The 26211-nt window shown below is 46.3% G+C and overlaps 1 long non-coding RNA gene across 1 annotated transcript; it reads left to right on the top strand.

Moving 5' to 3' along the window:
• Positions 1 to 962: 962 nt before the first annotated feature.
• On the top strand, positions 963 to 26211 carry LOC309378236. The gene is made up of 3 exons (XR_014171903.1): positions 963 to 1269; positions 25123 to 25376; positions 25861 to 26211. It is a non-coding gene; the product is annotated as an uncharacterized lncRNA (long non-coding RNA).

Here is a 26211-nt window from a genome sequence, read left to right as displayed (position 1 = left end):
TGATTGTGTGAGGTGGGGCTTACCTGCCCCCCCAACATTTTATTCAAGTTGGCACCCCTGGATCTCATTGACTTTCACTTTGAAGTAAAACCTTTCCCATTCAAAAGGTCTTATATAGTGGGCTTCTAAATATACATGGATGGGATTATGGTAAGCTGTTGACTGGCTGAAGGAAAATTGAGATAGGTGGGGCAGCGCCCTAATGGATCGACCTCCACTGACTGTTGGGTTGCAATCCTGCAAGCACTGTACTTTCCTGGGGGTAGGCCCATTGAACTCCATACAGAGCTTACTTCTGAGTTGCACTGTTAAGAGTTGGAAGAGCGGGGTCGAGGACAACTTCCCAGACCGCGCATGCGCAGAAAGGCCTTTCCCTTCCTCCCCGCCTGCGCTTGCCTGCGCTTGTACGATTTCCAGGTCCGACGGAGCGGGTTGCCAGGCAGCTCTTCTCTTCAAGCTGAACCAGCGGCTTCTGCCGGGAGCCAGGCGAGTGGCCCGGCTGGAAGAGCTCCCCTCTCCCGAGCCAGCCGCCACGTCTGGTTTTCATAGAGCCGCGGCAGCAATTACCTCAAAGCCGTAACTGTCTCCGAAATTATTCATTAAAGTCATTCCGAGGAGCCCCAGCAAAGCCGCGCTTGAAGTTTATGGCCTTTGGTGGCCTTGAAACATGACATTGCCCTTCAACAGCTAGTGTCGGAGGGCTCTCTGCCGCCCTCTCTTCTTAATCTCCCCCCCCCCCCGCAAAAAAGTCATCGATCGCCCCCTCCCACACACAGCCCCTTCCCCTCTTTTGAAGGAACCGGGAGGTGGGGTGGCGGTGCTGCTGCTCGCCTGACTGACCAACTTGCCTCCGTGTGTGTGTGCGCGCGCGCGCGCGCACGGGAGCGAGCGCGCCCCCCGCCCCGTCGAAGCTGCTGTCAACGGTGACACATCCCAGACTCCGGCGCTACTGTAGGGCAGATTAAGTTTCTCAGGCGAAACCTCCCGTCCTTCCGCCCTCCGCCCTCCCTTCTTCCACCGACGTCCTCCCCAACCAGGGAGAAACCTTCCCCAGATCCTGCTGCTGCAGCCCCACTTCGTCAGCTCCGGCGGGGAAAGTCCAGGCCGTCTTTCAGGGCTCCAGTTTAGGGACTTTCTCCCCGCCCTCCTAACCCCTCTGCTCCCCCAGAACAACCCGCCGTCTGAGTTCTCCTTCCTCGTCTCAGCCTCTTTCCCCCAAACGACGCCGAGAGATCGACGCCGCTGAAACGCACCGGGAAGGGAATTCAGGTAACTAGCAACTGGGCCCTTGGGGAGACGCTGGGAAGGGGGGGGGAGAGTCCTCGTCCTGTTGGCACGCGTTTACACGAAAGCGGTGTCGGCAGACCACTAGGACCAGACTCCCTCCCTTGGCCCCTCTGGAGCTCTGCGCAGCCCCCTCCCGCAGCGCCACCGAGCCCTGGAGAGGCCGAAAGGGCCTGGCCTTGAGCATATTTGGCAGCCAAGAAAGGGAGTAGTCCCTGGGGCTCGGCGTTTCTCTGTGATCTCCTGCTCCGGAGCGAGGGCCTCTTCCCGCGCAAGGCTAGGAGAGGGGGTTGGGTGGTTAGGAGCGCTCAGTTATCCCAGGGAAGGCGCGCGCGCGGACCCGGACCCGGACACACACACACAAACACACACAAACAAACAAACAAACAAACAAACAAACAAACACATACACTACTCTTTAACTTGCAGGTTCTTGAGATAGGCAGGCAGCAGAGCTGGTAATCTGGATTGAATGCGGGGCCCGATCCCTCATTCCACACCCTGAGAAACTGAGGTGTCGGCACCAGCAGTCCGGATAGGTCGATTTCTCCGCCCCTGCTGTTGCGCCCTCGACGAGCTCCAAAAATAATTGAGCCGAATATTTAGTTATGACTCGGGTTTGTTTTACGGCAGGATCCGCCTCCCAATTTAAAAAGCGTCTTAAATCGCTGTCTAGCACAATCCCATGTTTATTCAGAAGTCCTGCTGCCTTCTCTGAGGCTGCCTCCCAAGTAAAGTATTCATAGGATTGCTGCCCTTAGTGCCTTCCAGAGCCACGCAGCTTCACCTCCAAGTTAGCAAAAGTTAGTGACCGGGTTGTAAATTGATTTCTGCTTGCATTGCTAAACTGGCCCAAGGATGTAGTCCTCAGGATGTTAGGGTTTACTCGCGTGGTTCAAAGACCACTTGAAGATGCAGACGGTGAGTGTGGAGAGTCAGGCTTCTATAGTGGAAGGATCCTGGCTATGGCTGATTACTCTCAAGTGAATCCCACTGATTTAGACGGGGTTGTCTTCTAAATTGGCATGCTTAGGTTTTCTGAACAATCAAACGCCAATGAGAGGCGCTTAAACCGGGTTTGGGATCAGAAAGCTGTTGGGTTCGTGTGTTCACGCAACCCTGTGTGTCATATACACGCAGTATCTTGATACCCAGATCATACCTGTTTGCTTCGAAGACAGTGTTTTGGAAGAGCCCATCCTTGCCTTGAGAAAGTAAAGGGCTAGTGTTATAATTCTGGCGAGCGATCAGATTCATTCAGAGTGACAAAGGTTTGGCTGTTGGCTTTACTGGGAAACAGATTTTACTAATGAAACCCTATTGAACTTTTCTTCCTTTTAAATAGAGTTGCCAGTCTCCCAGGATATCTTCAGTTTTAAAGCTGGCACTTATTGTTGATTGGAATAAGTAAAAGAAAAAGAAAAAGTTCCATTTATTTATGTAATAAATGCCCTTAGCAATATGCGTTGCAATCCAGTTCCACTAAAATGAATGGAGGTTTTGCCACTCTTTCCAAGTAAGTGGCGACTTTATATATATGCTTGCACCCCGATCCTCGGAACATTATATCTGGAGGGAAAATCCAATGGATGGTCATTCCTTGGTTCCTGGTTCCCTGCAACGTCACCCTTTTGTATCACGTTAGTTCCCACTATGTTCAATGAGGCTTATTTGAGCCTGGATTTGTCCCGTCCCCACCCCCCACCCCCCTTAAGCACACTTCCTAAGCAGAAAGGTCTAGCCCGTGCGACTTACTTGTGGGTAATTTCAGGATCACCCTATTAATCGCATCTTTGGTAGGGAGTTGTTATCAGTCTCTTACCGTTCCAATACGGGAGCTTTCTAATTCCTGGTTCCTAGATACTCTTTTTAATATGGGGGGAAATGGAAAGAGGCGATGAGGAAGCTTCTTAGGGTTTACACTGCAGGATCGCCCAGGCGTTTTCGTTCGTGCTCTCTTTCAAGGGAGCGGTCGTCACCACTTGGTCCCTCGGCTCTTAAACCGGAGTAATCTGGAAACAAAGCGTCTTTGCTCCTTCACATGAGGGTCGATCCAAGCATGGCGAGGTCCCGATGGACAGATGCGTCGCTTTGTTTCTTCTCTATGATCGCATGGACGTGAAACAAAATAAATCGGAATAGTCAGTGCAAATCACCGGCCGGTGTCATGGCTTGATTTTAGCGACGGAAGGGATCCAATCTTCAAAAAGATGTGGCTTGTTTTATCATTTGTCATTGTTCCTGTAGGTAAAATACGGCCACAACAAATGCCTTCCTTAGTTCATAAAACCATGTGTAATATTATTGCATATAAAAATAAAAAATTTAAAAGATTGTCCAGTAGCACCTTATAGACCAACTAAGTTTGTTCTAGTATAAGCTTCCATGTGCATGCACACTTTTTCAGATACATGCACACGAAAGCTTATACCGGAACAAACGTAGTCAGTCTATAAGGTGCTACTGGACAATTTTTTAATCTTATTTTTTAAAAAAAATTCGACTGCGTCAGCCCAACACGGCTACCTACCTGAAATCTAGAATCATTACATATAATTACAGCCCAAACTACAAACCGGCCCAGTGAGATGTTCTTGGATCAGGTTCGTGGCTTTAATGGGGACTGAATTCAGCTCAGATCCAAGCAAGATCCCATTGATTCCCCTAGATTGTGGACTGTGCAGGAGTCTACGCAGTTTATCTGGCTGGACCCGAAAGCCGGTGGGTCTTGAAGCATCTATTAGGCTTTAGTAATCATGTGCACAGTAACCTGGAAACGAGGCTTACTTCTGAGTAAACGTACAAAGGATTAGGCTGGAATCCTGCCAGATGGGCGGGGTATAAATAATAAATTATTATTATCCTTATCCGCCTGTGCATGTTAACACGGAAGTAAGTCGCATTGAGCTGAATGGGACTTAATAAAAAATAAGTCTACATAGGATTCTTAGCCTTCCCGGTGTTTCGGATCGGGTTTGCACAGCTGCAAGGCACAAGATATATATTCTTTGTTTTTCTATGTTTGATGTTTTATTGTGTTTTTATATTTGTTGGAAGCCGCCCAGAGTGGCTGGGGCAACCCCCAGCCAGATGGGCAGGGTATAAATAGTAAAATTATCATTATTTTTATTATTATCAGTACGTTTCCTTAGAAGCTCCTGTTAGGTGCAAGGCAATCCCACCAATTACAGGGGAATCCTTGACTTTTAGTATAAGGCAGTTAGAGAGTAAGAACCGGTGACTGATCGTGGCTTAGCTTTGTATGGTTTTGTGGTGACACAACACTTGCAGCGCAAATCTATAGGTCAGAGATGGCTCATCAAAAGTCAGCCCCATTAAGTTCAATAGGACTTTCTACGAAGCAAGAGGACTGGCGCCTTATTTGCAAGCAGGTTCCAGAGGGAATTTTGGAAAATAACAAAAAGGGTTTTGTACTCAGGCAGAGGAGCCGGTGGGTGCTTCAGACAACCCTTCGCCCACTCCTATTAGCGGGTCCCTGGGGTGAGGCTGGGGCTGTCTCTGCAATGCCTCTCTCTTCCTCTTGCGAATGTGTTTTGACAGTCCTCGCCGCACTCCCGAATGCTGGAGAGTTTCTTCCCATCACAACTGACCCACCCTCTTCGCCTGCAGCCTCGCGGGATTCAGGAGGACTTGCTCTCAAGCTAGTCTTCTGCTTAAATGGCCCCAGCTTGAAGACGCCCCTGGTGCAAACAAATAAACAAACAGCCTTGGCAAAGGCTCCAACTAAACCGGGGTGGGGGGGTAGGACAGGGGGAGGGGAGCGGGCTCCGGCCTTCCTGGCCTCTGATGAATGGAAGTGGCTTTTTCTTTCCAGACTCCTCGCTCCCCTTGCCCCCACAGCCTTTGATAGGTCTCTCTTCTTTTCTTTTAAGCGCTTGTTTTTAATTGTGACCCTGGGCTGGTCCACGAAGTCTCCTGTTGGGAGTTGTTAGCGGTGGCTGCCTTAGTTGGGCAGGACCTCCCAAGTGGCTCCGGCCGGCGTGCCAGAGAAAGGGAGACTCTGCTCATCGTCCAGTCGCGCTCCCATCAAAGTCCCCCGGACCGAGGAGCCTGCAGGGCGCGCTCGGAGGCGGCGGCGAGGAGAACAGTAAACAATCGCCAGGCCCGCTCCCGCCACTCGCTCCCCAATCCACGTCACAGCGAGCGCGCTCTGTCACATACACAGAAACTAGCTGGCCTGAGCGATCTCCCATTTCCAGAGAGATCTAAAATCTTACATCGTTTCTCCCACCACCTCTGTAACTTTTTGAGGATACAGAGTGATGTAGATTTCCCACTGGTTTGACAAGGTGACTATAATTTATCGTGCGCGCGAAGGAAAAAATTGTCGTTGTTGTTGTTAGCCGATACGCTTCTTTTTCATATAGGATTATAATGAGTTTAGGAGCCAACAGTATCCTAGGGACCGAGGTCCCCTCCCCCCACAAAATATTTGAGGAGGCTACCGCCCCGTCCCCAAAATGTTGGTTGGCATTGCCATTCAAATGGTGTGCATGCATGATCCGTTATGCGAAGCGGAGCTTACCTGCCCCCCCCCAATATTTCATTCAAATTAGCATCCCTAATAGTGGTGATTACCAAATTGGCGGTGGGGAATCTTAAGTGCCCATCATTGCCCAGAATTGATTAGGGTTGCTCAGACGTAACTTTCCATTCTTTTCAATGGGACCAAAATTAATGTGCGTAGGATTGCCATACTTAGTTTTGAGGAAACATCAATATGCTGTGAGGCTGCAATCCTGCGTGCACAGTTTTCTCCCATTTCTGTACTTGAGGGAAAGCGCTTTGGAAAGCACTTGGACTTACTTCTGAGTAAGCATTCCTAGCACTGAGATCAAATTGCCTTTAAAATGAATGCAGATAGATAGAGACTTCACATGGATTGGCTTGCTTGAAAGTGTTGTGCAAATTGAAGTAGTAATAATATTACTACTATATTACTACTATATTATAGTAGCTGATAGTACAGATTCGGCAGGTTGAGATCCAAAACTCGTTTACTTGCAAGTAAGGCCCTGTGAAATCCCCTAGGACTCCCAGCTCAATCAAAACGCATGGCATTTAGGCCAGGAGCCGGCGATGGTTATTAAGGTTAGTACCAATATCCTTCCAATGGAAAGATTGTAGAAATCATCCTTTCGCTGTGCTTACGCTGTTTAGTTACTCTGGAGCTGCCTTGGGTCTTTCCAATCAACCGAGGCTGGGACAGGGTAATGTTTGCTGCCTCAGGTTTTGATGGGTACCCAACAGAATAGAGTGGATTTTATGAATGAGATGTTTTGTTCTTGTCCTGTACACAGATCTGCTATACCTCTAAGATTACGTTGGCTCCACTCTTCACCATCCCAACCCCCCATACAAGTGTGTGTGTGTACAACGCACCTTGCATATTACCAGGTGAGGTGGGTTCTAATCCACGAAAGTTCATCCCACAATAAATCCGTCGGCCTTTAAGTGGGCACAAGCTACTCTTTGCTATTCGGGATGATTTCAGATGGACTGACTCCCAGGTTGTGTGCCAGAGAAAGATTTTCATAAAAAAGCCAAGTTCAATGGGATTTTCTCCCAAGTACCCCCATTGTAGCCAAATCGAATGAATTTCAGTTGAAAAAAGGTGGCCCATCATTTAATGGTGCTCACATGCCGATTTTTCCTTAAAAAACACACCCTTTTCTTCCAAGTGAAGGTCAATTTATTTAAATTTAAATTATCTTATAAGCAAGCAGGTTACTATTTGTAGCAACTACAAAGTCATCTTCAGTTCCAATTATCTACTGTTCAGATTGCCCTATCCTCAGAACTGCACTTAAAGACTGAGAAAACTTTAATGTGAAGTGGTTGATTAATCTATTGATCAGTTAAAGACATGGTAGGTAGTGGAGCAAATCCCTATAACAGTTTAGTTGATACAAATTTACTAACATGGCCTCTTAAAGCTGCCCTCAAATTCATCCCTAGTTTTGTTTGAAATGGTGTTCCCTTAGCTTGCTTTAAAAAAAAAGAAGAGGAAATGAATCACTAAAAACTTTTCATTGATTATAATATGCCTAACCAGAGCCCAAATCAAGGCAGGAGGTCTTTGGGAGTGTCATGCGACAATACCAAGTTCCTCATTTGAGTTAAAACGAAATTTCCACTAGAAACGCAAGTGCAATTTTTAAAGTCACTAAGGCTGAGACAAACAGACTGACTTGAAAGCAGATCCCGGGGGCACCTCCAAGTAAATGCACTGAAATTCTATTTCATTTGAAATACAGAGTCTGGAATAAATTCTACAATGGGCTTTGTAGAATTAAGGAAAGCAAAGTATGGAGATCTGAATAGCAGTACAAGCATCTGACCGCTAATTTGCTCTTAGTAAACAACCGATCCACAGCCCTGTTAAGCCGAAGGACAAGGATTCATGCCCGTCCCCCGTCCCCCATGCTGAAGTGAGCTGAACTAGCATTGCACCTCACAAATTTGGGAATAAATCCCATTGGTTAGAAAGGTTTTGGATCCTAAGGAAACTTCCTTGGAAACTTCTTGCTCTGAATAATCAGTGGGACTGATACAACAGCTCTGTCCAGAAAACCACTATTATTGGTTAGGATTGCAATGTCGTTTTTCAATAGACGTGTGCAAAATTCAGCTGTTATTTGGAAGTCTGCTAGAATGCAGGCACTTCGGTTTAAGTGCGCCAGGCTTCTATTTTTGGTTGCTGTGCTTCGTCTGTCGCAATGCCCAAGAAAATAAAAAGAGCAACCACCGAGTCAAGAACTGAATTTTATTTCTTTCGAAACCAGAAATTGCAGCAGTTCCTTGAGAAGAACCTCTAGGTTTGGGGACTCGTTGTTGCAATCGTTTCCCAGCCAGATCCTCTCCCTCTCCTTGTCTAGGCTAGTTAGGGAATTACTGGCTCAGTCTTAATGCTGGAATCAAAGCGCCACCACCCTGGCGCTCGAGCGGGTCTGTAAATCACAACTTTGCGAACAAGGAACAAAGAGGGTGGAGTTAGGGGAGTGCGGTAAATTGCATGTAACGGCGACGGCTATTAAGGCGTTTTGTAATCGTTTACACCTGAGAATTGGTTTACTCCGCCGGCGATTTGAAACATTAAATGCGTCGTTATTCTATATCATGACTGTATACAGACAAATCGAGGAGCCTTATGGGCAATTTCGATGGTTTTGAGTGCCCATAAAATGCTATGTAGTTCAAGGGGCTGCGCATTTACAGACCTCTCTCCCCAACTACCCCCGCTCTCCTTCCGCCCCTCCTGGAAGTGTTCTTGAAAGCATTTCCACTGGAGTTAGGAATGTCAGAAACTTGTGAAATATGAAGAACTTGTATGGGAAACGCTCGCGACGCAGAGGCGAGGTCTGAAGAGAGGCGTCTGCTCGGGCTACCGGAGTTATTCTCCTTCAGGATGGGCTCTCGTCCGTTTCGTAACTGCGACCCGCAATCACTCAACTCATGGGCCGAGCTTTGAAGCGAAGAGGATGCCGAGAGGGTTGCTAGTTCCTGTGGAATCGACTGCCACTTGATTCGGATCGGGCCATCCACACGCACCCTGCTTTACAGAAGAGCACGATCGAAAATCTGCAAAAACTCCTTAATTGTTTTCTTTCAGTGGCGCATTGCTATCATTGTAATAATTCAGTTTTCTTGATGTGTGGGTGTGTGCTCTCCCCCCCGCCCCATTGTACTACACCCACTTCCCTTTTCCCTCCTCGTTTATGGCAGATTATCGAACCCTTCCTGGAAAAACTCAGTTTCCCAATAGCAATGTCATTCAGATGCTTCTTCATTTTCCCTCTCCCTTCCTGGCACAATCACAGCATGGGACCCAACACAAGGGTAATGATTCAGGCCAATTCCAAATACGTTTGCTAGAAAGCAAGTTTCACTTTGTTCAGCGGCGTTTGCTTTCAAAGAAGCATGCATAGGGTCGCTGCTTTTCAAAGCACTGCTTTCAAGTTCAGGAGACGGAGGCCGCCTCAGTCAACAGACAAACCCGAGGACTGGAATTAAACTTCACCGGATGCTGCCAACGCCAAACATTTCAGTAATCAACAACCAGAAAAGGATCAAGATGTCTTTTCGGCCCGAGGCAGGAAATCCGAATGCTACCCCGCGCTAAGACTATAATATTGACTTAAATAAGAGTTAATTATTTAACTGCCTAATGGTAAAGTCAGCAGACAAAAGCCAACAACAGGATTCTTACAACTGTTCCACCACCGCGGCAATCTAACTCAAGAAGAAGGTAGAAACCGCGGTCACATTGTGGCTTCTCCTGGGCACTTAATCTGTGTTAAGCACGCAGGCCATGAGGTGAGCTAAACATATTCTTCTGGTATATATCTGAGGAGTTGTTCTGCAGCCTGTTTGGAAGTGTATTGCTTAAAACAAAAAAGGTTTTAAAATAAGCTGCAGCTTATGTCCCCCCCCCTAAACATCCCCATTGTTTTCTGTTAATCTAACACATGCCAGTGTTAGGTTAACAGAACTGAGACTCCCAAGTAGGCAGGCTGACACCACTTTAAAATAGTCCTGCAGTCCATCCATGCCCATTACTGCAGACCTATTGCAGCATTATAACCTGATCTTCCGTGGACTACATTGGAGCAGATGACGTCTTCTTTTAAGGTTTCCCCGCATGGCTTCCTACTCGCGGCTGGCTCATTACTCCGGCGTTTCGAGGATCCTCCGGCTCTTCCTTCGAAGGCTTTGCCCAGTCCCGGAGGCTGGAGACTTTTATGTTTTGCCATCTTGATTTTAAAAGGCGTGTAGAATACCTGCTCCTGCCGACCATAAACCTGAAATGTAATAATGGAGAAGAAATCCACCTTTTCGTGGTTAAAGTGTTGTAAAACTTAACTGGGCCGCTCCGGGTGATCTTAACTGTGTGCAGAGCACTGATGTGGATCCAATGAGATTTTTGCTTCCCAGTAACTTGGGAGTTGCAGCCAGCAGCAGACAGATGAATCCTCTAGCTCCGATTCTCTGGGCGGGGGCTTTATTCTTACCGGATGTGAGGGATGCAGGAAAGGCTCTGGACAACATAAAAAATATCCCACGTATTTGAAACCATTCATTCAGGACAAAGCATTTTTAATTCAATGCCAACCGCCTTTTCCCCTCTAGTTCAGTGAATCGATGGGAGTTTTTATTTGTTGACTTGTTTTTAATAAAACAGCTGGCAGCTGGTTGAAAAAAAAAGTTAATTATTTAATCAACTGTTCGTTCCAGCTTGTTGAAGGAAACGATAATGCCCAATTCGAAAACTCACATCCTGGGAAATAGGACGCAATAATTCTGATATTACATTCTAGACTGAGCTGCCATGGAGACGATGGTTCCTCATGATTTTTTCTTTTCTTTTTTTAAGAGGTACTTGGGATCCCGATTCAATCTTTCTGTTTTTGTGCTTATGTCTATGAGTTATACTCTTTCGCTAAATCCTGTTTAAGATTCAATGTAAAAACCACTTGCCTTCAATTTTAAAACCATGCATTTCGGGCACTCGGGATTTATGATGAGTGATGGCCTATGTATGGCTCAGGCATTCATCCCTGTTTTGTGGTGTGGTCTAAGTTGTTTCTCAAGTTCACCACTATCAGCGACCGCTAATGCACAGCCTATGTAATCTAATTACTTTCGTAATCATTTAAAATACATTAAAAAGGCCTAATGACACATTTTAAATATTCAGCGCTGTCCTCATTGACTATAACATCCCCCCTTTCCTCTTTTCTTCTAATTCTTCGTGTTTTTTTCGCCCCGTGTCCGGTTAAGATTCTGAAATGTCTGCATACACAACATAGATCTTCTGCATAGGTGCTGGAGCCCTGTTAGTCTGGGGTTTTGGAAGTCCCGCCACATCTTTTTTTAGTGGGAAGACTTCATACAAAGGAATCGTCAGGTATGTAGAAGGGAAGAAGGAATCAACGGCAGACATACTACCATTTTATTTGCATTCATAACAAATTATTACAAAATGATTTTTAAAATAAAATTTACACCACCCTTTAATAAAAAAATATAGAGACGTTTTATGCAGCACGCTGAAAGATGAAGAATAGTTATTCTTAATAAAATTAATAATTAGATTTCTTACCTCCCCCAGGTAAAAAGCGAGGAGGAATTCCAATGACTTTAAAATACATTATTATAAACAGTTAAAACAGGCTATACTCAAGAGAATTGTGTGTGTCCTAAAATAAATCTGTCAGGTGTTAAAGGCCAGGGTTTGTTGTGGGTTGAAATGAATGCAGAAGAATGATAAGAATTATTTATTTTAAAATAAAATTTTAAAAAGTTGATAAAAGTATGAACAACATTGAGAAAGGATTGAAAGAATGAGGTCGAACTCCCGCCTCCCTTAAATGTAAATAAATAATCATATCCATAAAATTCACTCTTGGCGTGAGACTTGATATGTTAATGTTCTGCCCAGAGCAAATTTTTATGTGTTATAAAACTCTTCAAAGGAAGCATTTTATAATTGAGACACTGACAGTTTCCAAAGAGTGCCTCCATAATAGTCCACGGATTTTAGTTATATCGCTGGCGCAGAGACACCCCCCCCCCCCAATTGTAAGTAAGATAAATGATTAACTGGTCCATCAGCTAAACCAGATTGCCATATTCAAGAAGTATGCCATTATACATCCGAAGACAGGGATGCAGTGATCCTCAAGGCGTTTGCTCAGAAATAAATGGGATTCCTTCAAGACTTTAAAGATTTCAGTCAAATCTAGGAAATAACCTCCTTGTTATCAATGGCAACATATCAAAGATGCTATAGGGTTGCAATCCATTTCTGAATAGGATTACTCTGAGGAAACCGCCAGAAAAGCCAAGGGAGTACGTTCCCAGGAAGCCTGTTTCGGACTATGGCCTTACACAATAAGGTCAGCAACACATTCCTCTGTCTCAGATGTAACTCCCATTGAGTTCAATGGGGCTTACTTCCCCATGATACAATTGGGTATACAATTGGGTATACAACTGCAGCCTAAACTGCATTTTCTGAGCTTCTCGTTTCTTTGTTTTTCCCTTCTCAATACGACATAGAAGCATGTGTGTGTATATATCTATATCTATCTATCTATCTATCTATCTATCTATCTATCATCTATCTATCATCTATCTGTCTATCATCTATCTATCTATCTATCTATCTATCTATCTATCTATCTATCTATCTATCTAAAACACCACTATTAAGGCATCAGTCCTCCACATGTTCACTTTATGTGTGTGTGTTCCATTGGATACTCTGAGACTTGCTTCGGAGCAGGCATGAGGAGGATTGTACTTAAAATATAATGCAACAACGCAGAATCAGGACCAACAGAGGCCCATTCGGCAACCTTGTTAAACTGCTGCCCACACATAGGATTGGCATCATGTGGGCATCGCTGGAATTCTCAACACATTCTCCTTCATTTCAGTTGGATGTAGCGCCAAAGAAGGCGCCTTAGGCTTGACTGCTACTCCAGTCATTGGCTTCGGTCGGTGGGTTTAAAGTTCTGGCTGTGCAATTGCAACTCAGGGGGGGTTGTGTGTGGATTTGCAGCAGGACTGAGAATCCTATTCAATCCGAGGAATGCAGTTGAGATGAAATGGATCGGCTATGCGCAGGACGGAGCGTCCTCTGATCCGCAGAAAGCAAAAAAAGAGAGACGCAAAATAAAAATGCAAAAGGGCTGGGTGGACCTTAGTCGGTTAAAAACAACAACAGTACCGAACAGGATACGTATGAGAATACTGTAGCTACCTTTCGCAAAACTTTGCCTCATTCTCTGTCTTTAAGGTGCCACGAGATCTCCTTGCAACAGTCAAATACAGCTATCCTGCGGAAGACTCTCATTTTGTCTGTTACACAAAACTGGTGTGTGTGTGTGGCTTAAGTATATTTTTTCTAATGGTTGCTCCTAGGGGGTCATGATTGAAGCCGCTTCCGCAGCGCACGATAGTCTGGGTGATTCAACGACATTCTTAGCAGACCGGTTAGTTTTGTTTCTTCCCAGTGCAGAAGATCACTGGCTGCACCAAAGCAAGTGGAAATTATTTTTCTTCTTTCTGACATTAACAACCCGTCTGCGTTTTTGAGGATACCCAGAGTTTAGCTGTGCAGGAGCCGAATCCTAAAGGCCACGTACTAGCTAGGGCTAGCGCTGTGTCTGAAGGCGTAGGGACATGCCTTTCCCGACCACTAGGCAATACTACCGAATTTGGCTTTGATGTGTTCTGCTTCATCTAAAATAAACCTCCAGCTCTTCTAACAGCAAAGACTGCCACCTTTCCTCGTGTATGTGTGTGTGTGTTTGTGTGTTTCATTCTGACACACATATACACCGCATTCTGATATTTCTTTCTCATTCTGGTTCCACCCACCCTCCCATATTCTGACTTTCAAGCTACTTGAGACTTCCGATTCCTACCAAAGACCGATTCCAATAACTGCTGGCGTTGATGTTTTCAGAGGGAGAGAGAGGCCACAGCCTTCCCTGCTCCCAGAATGCTTCACGGCCAGGATGCTTTGCTTTGGGACAAACAGTGATTTGCAACTAACAGAAATCGCCATCCTGACGCCAGCTTAACAAGCAAGAGACGGAGCTTCCGCTACGTCGTCTAAACTAACGCATCTTTTATTCGACTCTTTTCTTCTTTCCCCTCAACTTCCTGTTGTTAACATCGAACTTGGAGAAGATTCCTGTAATACTGGAAAGGGAGTTTACCGTTTTGTGATTTTTAAAGTGGTCCTTGGAACAGCTAATGGGACTCAATGAAACTTCTGAGTAAACGTGCCTGTATTTTAATTCTTGAGCAGTGTTGTTGTTGTTTCTTTGCAAATATATTCTTTGCAAATATATGAGAGACAGTTGGTTAAGACCAGAGATTTTGTTCAGCCTTGGATCTAATCCATCCTGGCGTGGGTTGCTCTCTTTATTTTAATTGGCTGTAAGTGCAGAAAGAGAGGGACGTCTGGAGGAGCTGCGAGCCATCCCTGCAATATCTCACTGATAAAAAAGGGAGGGTGTATTACAGAAAACTGTATACATTGCCTGTAAGGAAACGGTGGCTTACAACGTGCAAACAGCAGCTGTTTGTTGTGTGCTCCAAGCCGAGGGAGGCTATGGGTGGTGTCGGTTTCTGGAATGTGTCTGATATCGCAGGACATCTGGAGCGCAGGCCTCCTGCCTCTCTGCCACAGGTTTCCATGGGTGGCCTTGGTCAGATCCTACCATGAGGTTATTCGCTTGCAGCACCGACTATTGCCCAGTCAATCACCACGGGAATATTCAGGTGGAAGAACCGGGCCTTTAGCTCAATGGGCAAACACGTGCAAGTTCCCTTAGTGGCATATTTAGGGTTAAAAAAAGATCAAGTAGCAGACTCGGGAGGACTAGTCAGAATATAGACCCATCAAGCTGGGGCTTGATAAAGAGTTGTAGCCCAAAACATCTGCCCGGCACCAGTTTGGAGAAGACTGAAAAGGCAATGTTCGGTTAGATCGGGGTAGCCAACGGTTGATGGGATTGAACCATAATTCACATTAGCCGCAGCCGCAGTCAATGTGGACTACAGCTCCTATCTTCCCTGATGATCAATGGCTACGTTGGTTGGGGCTAATGGAAACTGTAGTCTAGCCATATCTGGAAGCCACCACGGTGGCTAACTCTGGACTAGATGGAAGAAGGAGAAACCACGTGGTATAAAACAGATTCCCCGCTCCTCACAGTGGCAGGTGAGGAAACCGAGAAAGGGCAGCACATTCAAAGCTGTAATTGCAGTTTGACATTTCGATCTTATACACCGCTTGTTTGACATCAGTGTACTCCCAAAACATCATGGATGAAAGGAAAGAGCCGGGCTTATTAATGGAGCTGTGGTCAGAGTGGGGACAGGCCACCCCCGCTCTAAACGTGGAGCCTTTTGTCCAAGGGGACTCATACAATGGGCGAAGCCAGGATTTGGGGGGGGGGGCAGGCTTTATGTTGGGAGGTGGCAGAACCTCGTTATCTGTGACGCAGTTGGTCAGTTAGTTAAGTACAGTGGTACCTTGGGTTAAGTACTTAATTCGTTCCGGAGGTCCGTTCTTAACCTGAAACTGTTCTTAACCTGAAGCACCACTTTAGCTAATGGGGCCTCCCGCTGCCGCCGCGGTGCCAGAGCACGATTTCTGTTCTCATCCTGAAGCAAAGTTCTTAACCCGAGGTACTATTTCTGGGTTAGCGGAGTCTGTAACCCGAAGTGTCTGTAACCCGAGGCACCACTGTAATTCTATTTATTTACTTGAGTTAGGGGGGACAGTATTGTCCCTGACTAATACTTTCAAAAAAAGGGGGTGTCTAGTGCTGTTTGTTCTTCGGCTTAAGGATGTCCTCCACGCAAGGCGTGCCTTAATATCCTCAGAGCTCGATTTGATCTAGGACTCAGCCTCTGGACATATATTATCCGTGATAAAATGGGGAAAGATGCCACTGGCCTCTGGACTCCATCCTGCCCCAGTTTAGTCTGATCGCGGGGCTTGGCTGCACAGTTTCCCGTCCTCTGTTAGGCTAGTCCCGAATAGTCGAACAAAAAGAGTCTCCGAAGTTCACGTTGGCGTGAAACAACTTTCCTTCCTCCCCTTCTAACCTAATATAATATAAGCCTTTCGGTTTTGAGTCTCTGATTGCTTGGTGGTATCTTAGCAAAGAGAAACCTGTCCGTGAACGTTGCCCAAGAAAGGGTTTGGAATCTTTCCCATTTCTTGCACGGCCTGGGCTTTTGCTCAGATGCGGCGGGCAGGCGTTTTGCTCTGGGACAGTCCCTTCTCCTGCCTCGTGGAGAAGCGAACTCAACCAGAGCAAAGGACGGATACCCAATTCTACTAGCAAAGACGAGAGAAATGGACCAGGGTGTCGCTTTCTTGTCACTCTCCCGGTGTTCTATCAGCCCGTGTGGAATGGCGCTTTCCGTTTCTGTCTCCCAGTCCGTCTGAACACTTTCGCAGGCTGTCTGTAATGGACAGTACAAGGGGCCGAGCAATGTTATCTCAGCAAGCTCATAAATGTATTCAGATGTTGGCTTATTCAATGGAGTCTGTTATTGAGACTGATGCTGGCAAGGTTATTAGGATTAAGGGAGCAAATGAATCGTGTGATCGTTAGAGAATCTTGAAAGGAGGTTAATTCCAGCGCAGCGTTGCCTTGTGTCCCATAGCGCGGGGATAATTGTATTTGACTGTCTCCGAAAATCGATTTGGTCGTCCTTGACTTTGAAAGGGGGGGGGCACTTTACTTTGCGCACACCTTTACAGACGTGCACAAGCGCAATATAAGGAACGGGAGCCTGCGTATATAAGTGTATGGGTATGATTCCTTGGTAAATGAATATTTGGTCAGGAGCCTTGTCTGGCTGTGAGATAGTGCAACATTCTCTGATCCAAAGCACTCCCTGATGCATTACTTTTCTACCTGCAGGGATATATTTAAATGCCCCTCATCTGTTGTCAGAAGTGACATTGTTATGCAACCACCTCATTTCCCATTCTTTCTGTTGCTGGGGTAGCGCATGCCTTAGGCTTGAGTCTTGCAATCTACCATATAGGGTGAAAGAGTTTAGCTCAGCCTTTTCTACTATAGGTCGATATTTTTAAGAAACAATAAATGGGGGAAGCATTCAGAGATACGATCCCCTGGTTTATGTGTCCGCCCACAATCTTATTCTGCTAAAATGTCTGTTTATGAATGTGATTTAAAAAAAAACACAATTGGCTTCAGAAGCATAACAGATTTGATCTTTCTTTCTCTTGCTAAATCAGGGAAAATCTCCATTCTTTGAATATTACAGGAACGCCAACTGTTTTATGTGATCTAATCCAATCCTTTACGCGGGGATTCTTCAAACGGTTTGGGAATATAAGCATTTTTTGGTTGACCAAAAATAGCCTTTCCTAGAATCCCTAATTCTGTCTAGGGAGACATTTTAACCATTTTAAATAGCAGCCATTTTTTAAAAAATAAAAAACGTTATTCTAAAAACATTCCAGCTGCCCATTTCTCTGCCTCGGTCTCTCCTAGAGACGTGTGCCAGCCAGCCTGAGTCAGCCTGTGGCGCACAGCATCCCTCGGGTTAATAATACGGGGGAACTCGAGCGCCACCCACCGCTTTCTTTTGGAAAAGCAAGAAGAGCGCGCAGAACATACTTTTGGCAGCGTTCAGGGCTGGGCTCCAACCGGGCCGAGTTTGCCAACTCCAGAGTTCTTAGGGGCTCTCCAGAGAGCGATTTGAATGGGAAATACATCGGATGGACTGCAATAATCACTTCGAAACGCCCTGTCGGCAAATATCAGTGGGAAAGACTCGGCAAAAAGGTGTTAATGGCGAAGCTGCGGTTTGCCAAATTCTGGCATCAGTACTATGACTTAAGATGGAGGTATAAATAACCGACAAAAGTGAATGGAAATTTCCAAAACGGAGCGAGGAAGAGATTTAAGAAGAGGATAATGGTCTATAAGGTGAACAGGACATAATGGACACTTAAATAAATCCTGTGTTTTTGGAAGCCCTTTCCTAGAAGGAAGGCACATTGAGTGAACTTCTCAGAAAATGTGCTTGGACTCGCAACCTTATTGAGTTAGGAAAGTGTGTCTTCGCCGTGATCTATGCGGTATATAACATATAACATGAGAAATGATTTAAGAATCCCAAATCCATGCTTGTGGCTTTGCCCTTAATTAACAGCCTGATATACTGTTTCAAGATGTGCTATGTGGTTATGCGGCCCCTTAAAGGCTAGCCGATTTATCGTGGCACCCTTTACACGCCCTCAAATGGAAGGGCGTTTTTCCGGGAAAATGAGTATAGGACTGCCAAAAGGGCAGGTGATTGTGGCAAGCGGTGTCTTGGCCTAGAGGACCCTCATCGGGATTGGATCGGGAACTTAGGGAGCAACTGGGACACTGCAATAAAATATTGCAGTTGGGAGTTCTTCTCTTGACCGCAGGGGTGGGGAACCTTTGCCATCCAGATGCTGCTTAACTACAACTCCCATGAACCCCAGCAAGCATGGCCAATGGTCAGGGACGATGGGAGGTGTAGTTCTGGAACATCTGGAGGGCCAAAAATTCCTCATCACTGGTTTATGGTTGCAGTAATCGCTTTTCATATCCCGCTTTTCGCGCGGGGAGTGTGTGTTTCTCTGTCTTTTTAGGTCAAGATAAGCTGGTGTGACAGTAAACATGTTAATCTTGCAAAGTGCCAAAGAACTCTCTGTGTGTACTTAGAACCACAGAAGGGACCCCGAGGGTCATCTAGTCCAACCCCAAGAATCCTGCCCACAAGCCGTCCCTGGCTGGGCTCGAACCACTAACCTTCTGGTTAACAGCCAGACGCATTGTGCCACTGGGGCTCCTAACATGGCTTTCTTTTTAAAAAAATTGTTTGCTAACAATATGTACGCAGAGAATTGTGGTGTCTCGCTCTCTGCCAGGTGCTGAACCCGTCTTAACAGAAGCCAGTCTACTGGTTTAGGCTTCCAGGGGGTGTTTGAGGCGGGGGGCGAAGAGCTTCCCATGAAATCCGACGTCGATGCCCTTGCACGTCCCCCTCCACAGTCCCGTCGAGGCTCTCCTTCGGCCCTGGCTCTGCCTTCCCTCTGAATCCTGCTTCTCCCTTCCTCTCCGTCTTGCGCGCATTTCCTTGGAATGCGTCCCATTCATTCCAGCGGGATTTCTTCCTGCTTCGGAATGCAGCCTAAAACTCCCTCTGCAAAGAGTCCTAGGCCAGCCCTTCACACAGCCGGCCTCTGATCGCGATGGCTAACGAGGATGTGAAGAGCCCGGGGCGGGGGGTGAGGGGTCGTCGATTCCCCGGGGGAGCGGCGGGTCCTTTGACACCCCAGTGACTCCCCCGGCCGGGCCCACGCTCCAGCCTTGCTCGCACCCACCGAGTCCTCGGTGCGCAGCGTGACCTCGCTCCCTGATCGTCCCAGCCAAATTGGCTTCGTCGTCTTCCCCTCCTCTCCGGAATGACATATCGCTGGAGCCCTAATGAAGATGAATAAGCTGCTTCCAGAAGCTGTTGACAGATCGTCCCAATAGGAAGGGGGAAAACACACACCGCATAATTGCTCCAAATACCAGAAGACACGGTTCGGTTGGGAATTGGGGCCGGGGGAGAGAGAGAGAGAGATGGGGGTGGATCTTCTTATGCGGAAGCCAAGCGAAAGAGCGTCGCTGCTGGGAAAGGCAGGAGGAACGAGAAAGGTCTGACTCTGAGCCCAATCCTGTCAAAAGTTCGGCTCCTGTGTAAACCCCTCCCAATCAGCAGAGGCTTAGGAAGGGAGGCCAAACTCGGTGCAGGATTGGCTGTTGATAAGGCCCTGCTCTTGATGAGCTGGCAAAGTTGTGTTTGGGCTGCAAACCCACAGAACTGAAAGATCCTCCCCTCCCATTTGGGGGTTTCCCCTGATTTTGTATTCTTCTCCAAATCTTGGGGTTCACCAAATCCAGACAGTACCTCCCTCCTGCCTTGGTGGTGTTGTTTTGGCTACATCAGCAGCATCACTCATACCCTGAACGTCGGAACTTGAAGGAACAAGTGGACCTCTGTAATATTGCAATTCAGTGTGGAGTGCTTCTGTTCAGAGTTTCAACAATTCCATCCACTTCTCCCTCCTTCTCTCCGGTTTTCTGCTCCTGACCTCCTTCAGCAGCCAGTCTGCATTCTATGTCCATATTCAACCCTCACTGGGTTGCTGTGGGATGGGATTCCTCTTCCCTGACAGATTTAATTTGGAACCCATAGCATCTGAGTGTCTTCCACCCAATGTTTCACTGTTTGCATATGGAGTTAAAGGGCAACATAGAATCATAGCCAGTTGGGCATCCCTAAAGCAGATCTTGAACTCATTTAAGTTATGGTTACCAGATATATTTTTTTCAATGAATCTGGGGACATTTTTTTTTTTTTTTGGAAGCTACCGTAAGTAGCAACAGGGAGTCAGTAGTGGGGATGGTGAGGCAAAAGACCCTGTGCCCAAGCACACCTGCATATTGTATAAAGGTGCAAATCCCTTCTTTTGTACCCTGTGAAACATAAATGCGCAGAGTTTTTAAAAACTGGGCAATGGTGCCCATTGCTCCCAAGCCTCCCCTGATCTCCTGCCCTCTTCCTTCTTTGTTTTGACTGATCGGGGGTCACGGGAGTCACAGGCGGGTGGCTGTTGCCCAGTTTTTTTAAAAAAACTCTGCGCATTTATGTTTCACAGGGTGCAAAAGGAGGGCTTTGCACCTTGCCTGGCAGAGAAACCACACGCCTTGCGCCCCTCCTGGGCAACAGCCACCCAATCAGTCAAAACAAAGGGGGAAAGGGGAAGGGGGAAGGAGATCTATACCAGTGTACAGTGGTACCTCGGGTTACATACGCTTCAGGTTACAGACTCTGCTAACCCAGAAATAGTGCCTCGGGTTAAGAACTTTGCATCAGGATGAGAACAGAAATCGTGCTCCGGTGGCGCGGCAACAGCAGGAGGCCTCATTAGCTAAAGTGGTGCTTCAGGTTAAGAACAATTTCAGGTTAAGAACAGACCTCTGGAATGAATTAAGTACTTAACCCGAGGTACCACTGTACGTCCCTTCTGCTCCTTCGGCAGTAGTGAGCAGCTCCTGAAGCCAGCCAGAGCCAATAGCGCTACCAGGTTGGCTGCTGAGACTGCCGCTGCCACATTTCTCAGGGACAGATTTGCAAATCTGGGGACTGTCCCCGGGAACCGGGGACATCTGGTAACTCTAATTTAAGTTGCCATAGGAGTGTGCCAGCTGTTCGGTTCCAGAGAACTCCCTCTTCAGGCTGACTCAGATGCTATCACATGACCACCCTAAGCTGAATTGGTGCAATGTTCAAAGTTCAAACCCTGAAAATGTAACTCCATGAAAAGGTTACATTGGAGAGTTCAAAGCGAAGTCAACAGTTGTTGTGACTTTCTTCCTCTATTGCTTAGTGGTAGAGCATCTGCCTTGCATGCAGAAGGTCTCCAATTCAATCCCTGAAGCTCCAAGCAATATTTAAGGTGATGCATATGACATCTCCCATGTTCAGCCACAAATCCACAGACACATTGCAGACTGCCTGAATGAAGCTCGTGGACCACAGTTTGGGAACCTCTAGTTTAGGAGATTGCCAATTCTAAAACTGCATGCATTTTACTGTGAATTTGTTTTTATCATTCCTACCTTCTGGGTAGGTGTCAGAAAACCTCAGTGGTGGCTGGTGCACTTCATGCTGGTAGGGTGGAAGGTTGGGAGGCCAACAGTAGGCGGAGTCAGAGCCAATGATACATACATACATACATACATACATACATATTCTAGTTTTCTCTCTCTTGCTCCCCACTTCCCACCAAGGTCTACAAGGACAATGCTATGGCTAAGGAAGAGGAAGCTGGGAGGCAGCACCACCCTTGGGCTTGTAAGTTAGGAGGGAGGGAGGTGGGGGTGGGAAAACTACCCATTCACTTTAATGGACTAGCATCCTCTGGAAAAACCACACTTAAATGATTTGAACCCCATCCAATACCTACAACAACATGGCACGTTTAACGCAGTAAGACCGTGACACACGGGACTTGGCTATCAGGTAGGATCTGAAAAAGAACTTTCCTCAATGTAAGAAGGACTTGTATGTGACCTTGAAGTCTTTGCCAACCCTCTGCCCAACTATGAAGCACGTGGCAAAGTAGACTCTGACTGTAAGTGGTTTCTTTTATTTCTTTTATTTTTCCTTTCATCCTACAGATGAGCACTTGGTGGCAGTGTCAGCTTGAAAAGTCATGTCATAAATTAGGCAGGGATATTATGTAGCAAGTCCATAAAGATAGTTGGCTGCTTCAGCCTGCATGGTCTTCCATCCTCTCTCTCTCTCTGTTTATCATCTGGCCAGCTTGGGCATGAGATCACAGCTTTCTATCACTTAATACTCCCAAAAATCAGATGGGAGTGGGGTGCATGGTAAGTTTTTCTTTCCTTTGGTTCCTCTCCCCCCCCCCAGTCAGCATGGTTTCTCCACCTCCCTCACAGGGTTGATGGGAAAATATAATGGGCCAATGCTATGATCACCTTTGAGAACAGCTGGATAGAAAGATGGACTTGGATTTAAAGCAGCATGGAGTTAATTTTGCTTATGGAATGGGGCATTTGTGCTTCCATGTCCTGGAAGCAGCTCCCTCCTGCCCTGAAAACCCCCTCCAGATGCTTGGAGACCTTCAGAGAGGCTTTCAGGAGGTGCAAGGGGCTGCAGTCAGGGTTGGTGGCAGTGGAACCTGGTCCATTAGGGCAGATGGAGCAATGCCCTACCAATCTGTTTTCCTTCCACCACCCCCAGCAGTCTCCCTTCTTACACCTCATCCAGTAGGTGGCACTGCCTGTCAGCTCTCTCTTCTTCAGTCTCTGTGTTGTCCTTGTAGAACCCAGTAAGGTATGGCATGGGCCTAGTCAGTGTGCATGAATGGAAAGCCACTTCAGAACCCTTGCATTCCATGACAGCAGTAAGGTAGGATAGGCATTGAAAAAGAGATAGCCCGTTCTCTATCTACCCCAGTCCACCATCTGCAATATGGGGATAAGAGCACTGATCTACTTTGCAGGGTGTTGTAAGCATCACAACAAGAGAAGTCATGCAAAATGCTGTGGACATTTGAAAGTGCTATATAAATGCTAAATACTGCAGGGTAGCACAACTACCATACAAACAACACCATCTGCCCTGACGTAGCATCTCATTGGAATTCAAGAAGTATTTAGTAGTAGGAGAACTGGTAGAATAATAAATATTTTCTAACAGGTTCCCTGAAGACTGACAGAAGGCTCCTAACTCAGTACTTGCTGTCAATCAACTTTTGTTATCTACCAATTCATTCTTATTATGTAACGTAATTGTCTCAAACACTCACCTCCCAGAAGCCTGATGAGTTTCTAAACTTATTTGAGAAAGGGTGGCATTGTCATCAGTACACAAACTGTATTTTTGGAATTTGTAGAACTCTGTGAACTAATGAGGAATGTGTTTGCTATTCACAAGCTTTCCAGGAAGGCATCAAATGTTGTATCCCAAAGAGAAATCTATACTGGATAGCCAGATACCACTGGGGTCCCCTGCCCTTCATTAGGGAAAGATAGCAATGAGAACAGCCTGTTCATAATTCCACAGTAGTCCCACAGAGGATCACATTTCGAATGTTATGTCTTATTTAACTGCAGGCTTGAGCCAGAAATCCCAATATGACTGAGAATGACTATAAATGGGCAAAAGCAGACTCTGTATTTTACAAACACACACACACACACACACACGTATCTGTGCATCTTCCTTTTTGTAGAGGGTTGCATATTTATTTTAATGTGCATACGAGCAATATCTGTGCGGTTCTTTTGATTAATTTATATTCTTTCAAAAGAACACATTGATTTTGGGGAAAATGCAGACAATTAAGGCTGCAAATCCAAGGGAGGTGGGGAATAGGAAGAAAGCTCTAGTGTCTTAGCCTTGTACCTTGCTGTGTTTGAGATGGCAGGGTAGAAGGAAGGGTGGAAGACTACTCTGCTAGGCTATGTAGACATTAAAGGTAAAGGGACCCCTGACCATTAGGTCCAGTCGTGGCCGACTCTGGGGTTGCGGCGCTCATCTCACTTTATTGGCCTAGGGAGCCGGCGTACAGCTTCCGGGTCATGTGGCCAGCATGACTAAGCTGCTTCTGGCAAACCAGAGCAGCGCACGGAAATGCCGTTTACCTTCCTGCCAGAGCAGTACCTATTTATCTACTTGCACTTTGACGTGCTTCGAACTGCTAGGTTGGCAGGAGCAGGGACCTCACCTCGTCGCGGGGATTCGAACCGCCAACCTTCTGATCAGCAAGCCCAAGAGGCTCAGTGTTTTAACCCACAGTGCCACCCGTGTCCCTTATGTAGACATTAGCAGCTTAAACTGCAATGAGGCTGATTTCCACCTCCCTCACATTTCAAGTTGCATTGCACACTGCTGTACACACTAGAGAGATGATGGAGATGATGGAGATGTCCTCACCCAATGCATATCACCTGTCTGGTTTCCCCACACCTGCAACCCCTCCCCGAACTCCTATTCATGAAACTGCCATCTGCACTTATGGTGACATCTGTGCACATCTCTCATGTACAGACCTCAGTGGCTTAAGTTTTCAAAGGGAAGCTTGTTGGAAGGGAAGCACATCAAGCAGCAGCATTTCTCAAGAAGCTGCCGGATGGATATGGGTCATGGCTAATGCAGTAGGATTTTTGCTTTGCAGGTAAAAAGTCCCAGGTTCCATCCCCAGCATCTCCAAATAGGGTTGGGAATGCACTTGCCTGAAACTCTGAAGAGCTGCTACCGGTCAGTGTAGACAACAGGAAGCTAGATAGCCTGAAGGTCCCTCGCAGTATAAGGCAGCTTTCAATGTTCCTATTTTCTACAGTTCTCTCTTATACATTTTGGTTGTTCCCTTCCTGTTCTCCATACTTCCTTCCAAGGGGAATGGGAAAAGTAAGTATTAAGGCTGCAGTCCTTACCTATAACAATTAGGGTGATGACTAATAATAATAATAATATATTTATACCCTGCCCATCGGCTCCCAACAGAATATAAAAAAACACGATAAAACATCAAACACTAAAATATTTCCTAAACATGGTTGCCTTCAGATGTCTTCTAAAAGTCAGATAGTTGTTTATTTCCTTGACATCTGATGGGAGGGCTTTCCACAGGGTGGGCACCACTACTGAGAAGGCCCTCTGCCTGATTCCCTGTAACCTCATTTCTTGGAGCAAGGGAACCACCAGAAGGCCCTCGGAGCTGGACCTCAGTGTCCAGGCTGAATGATGGGGGTGGAGACGCTCCTTCAGAAAGTAGTGTGGTGTCATGACAGACTAGGACCTGGAAGACGAGGGTTCAAATCCCCGCTTGACCATGAAACTCACTGGGTGACCTTCAACCTGACCTACCTCACAGGGTTGTTGTGGAAATTACACGAGGAGTGGGAAGAACCATGCACACTACCTTGAGATCCTTGGAGAAAAAGGTGAGATAGAAATGCAATTAATTCATTAGTGGACAATTGAAACCAACTCTTCTTAGCTCGCATGGTGGCAGCATCTTAAGAGATATTTGGCAATGAAGAAAAGAGTCTGAATATACACTGAGGCAGCAATAATCCTAAACAGAAGCCCCACAGAAAGGCAGCGGAACTTGTTTCTGAATAAGCATGCCGGATTTAAAAGTACATACACACATCTCTGGTGTATAACGTATTCAGAGGCAATCCTGCTGTCCCCATCCCCCGAAATCAGTGGGAGTTTTCAGATCACCTATTTGGGAGGAAGATGGCCATGAGGTATGTTTTACGTGTGGGGATGGGGGGGGAGAAACATCAAAGCCTGTGCAAGGCACAATGTGGGACGCACATGGGCAGCTCCAGAGGCCTCACCGGCAGAAACGTGTTTCCTAGAGTTTTCCAGCTTCTCCCTCCACCCCACCCACCCACCCATGATTTCTTTTCTTCACAGGCAGCATAGCTCAAGGCCGTAAACACACCATTAAGGTTTTGTTCAGAGGCAAGTGAAGGAAAGAACTCTAAACAGACTTCTCCGTTCCAATGTTTCCATTAAGTGACTATTGAAGAGGCACTCAGGAAAAGTTGTCAGATCCATTTTGTTCACGATCCGGTAGGAATAATACATGTACCACTTATTTTTAGGGTGTGATGTTTTGAAAAGAGAAGGAGAGGTGTTTTGATTAAATTCTCAGTCCCGATAGCAACAGATATCTTATGGATATAGTTCTGCTCAGTTCTATTTAAAAACACATACAGAAACTACTATAGCCATTTAACTTTATTTCTACAGGCAGCAATTTGA

The sequence above is a fragment of the Podarcis melisellensis genome, assembly GCF_964234715.1.
Source record: "Podarcis melisellensis genome assembly, chromosome: 9".
Lineage (NCBI taxonomy): Eukaryota > Metazoa > Chordata > Lepidosauria > Squamata > Lacertidae > Podarcis > Podarcis melisellensis.
Note: the sequence above shows the minus strand (reverse complement) of the source record. Positions and strands in the feature narration are given on the sequence as shown.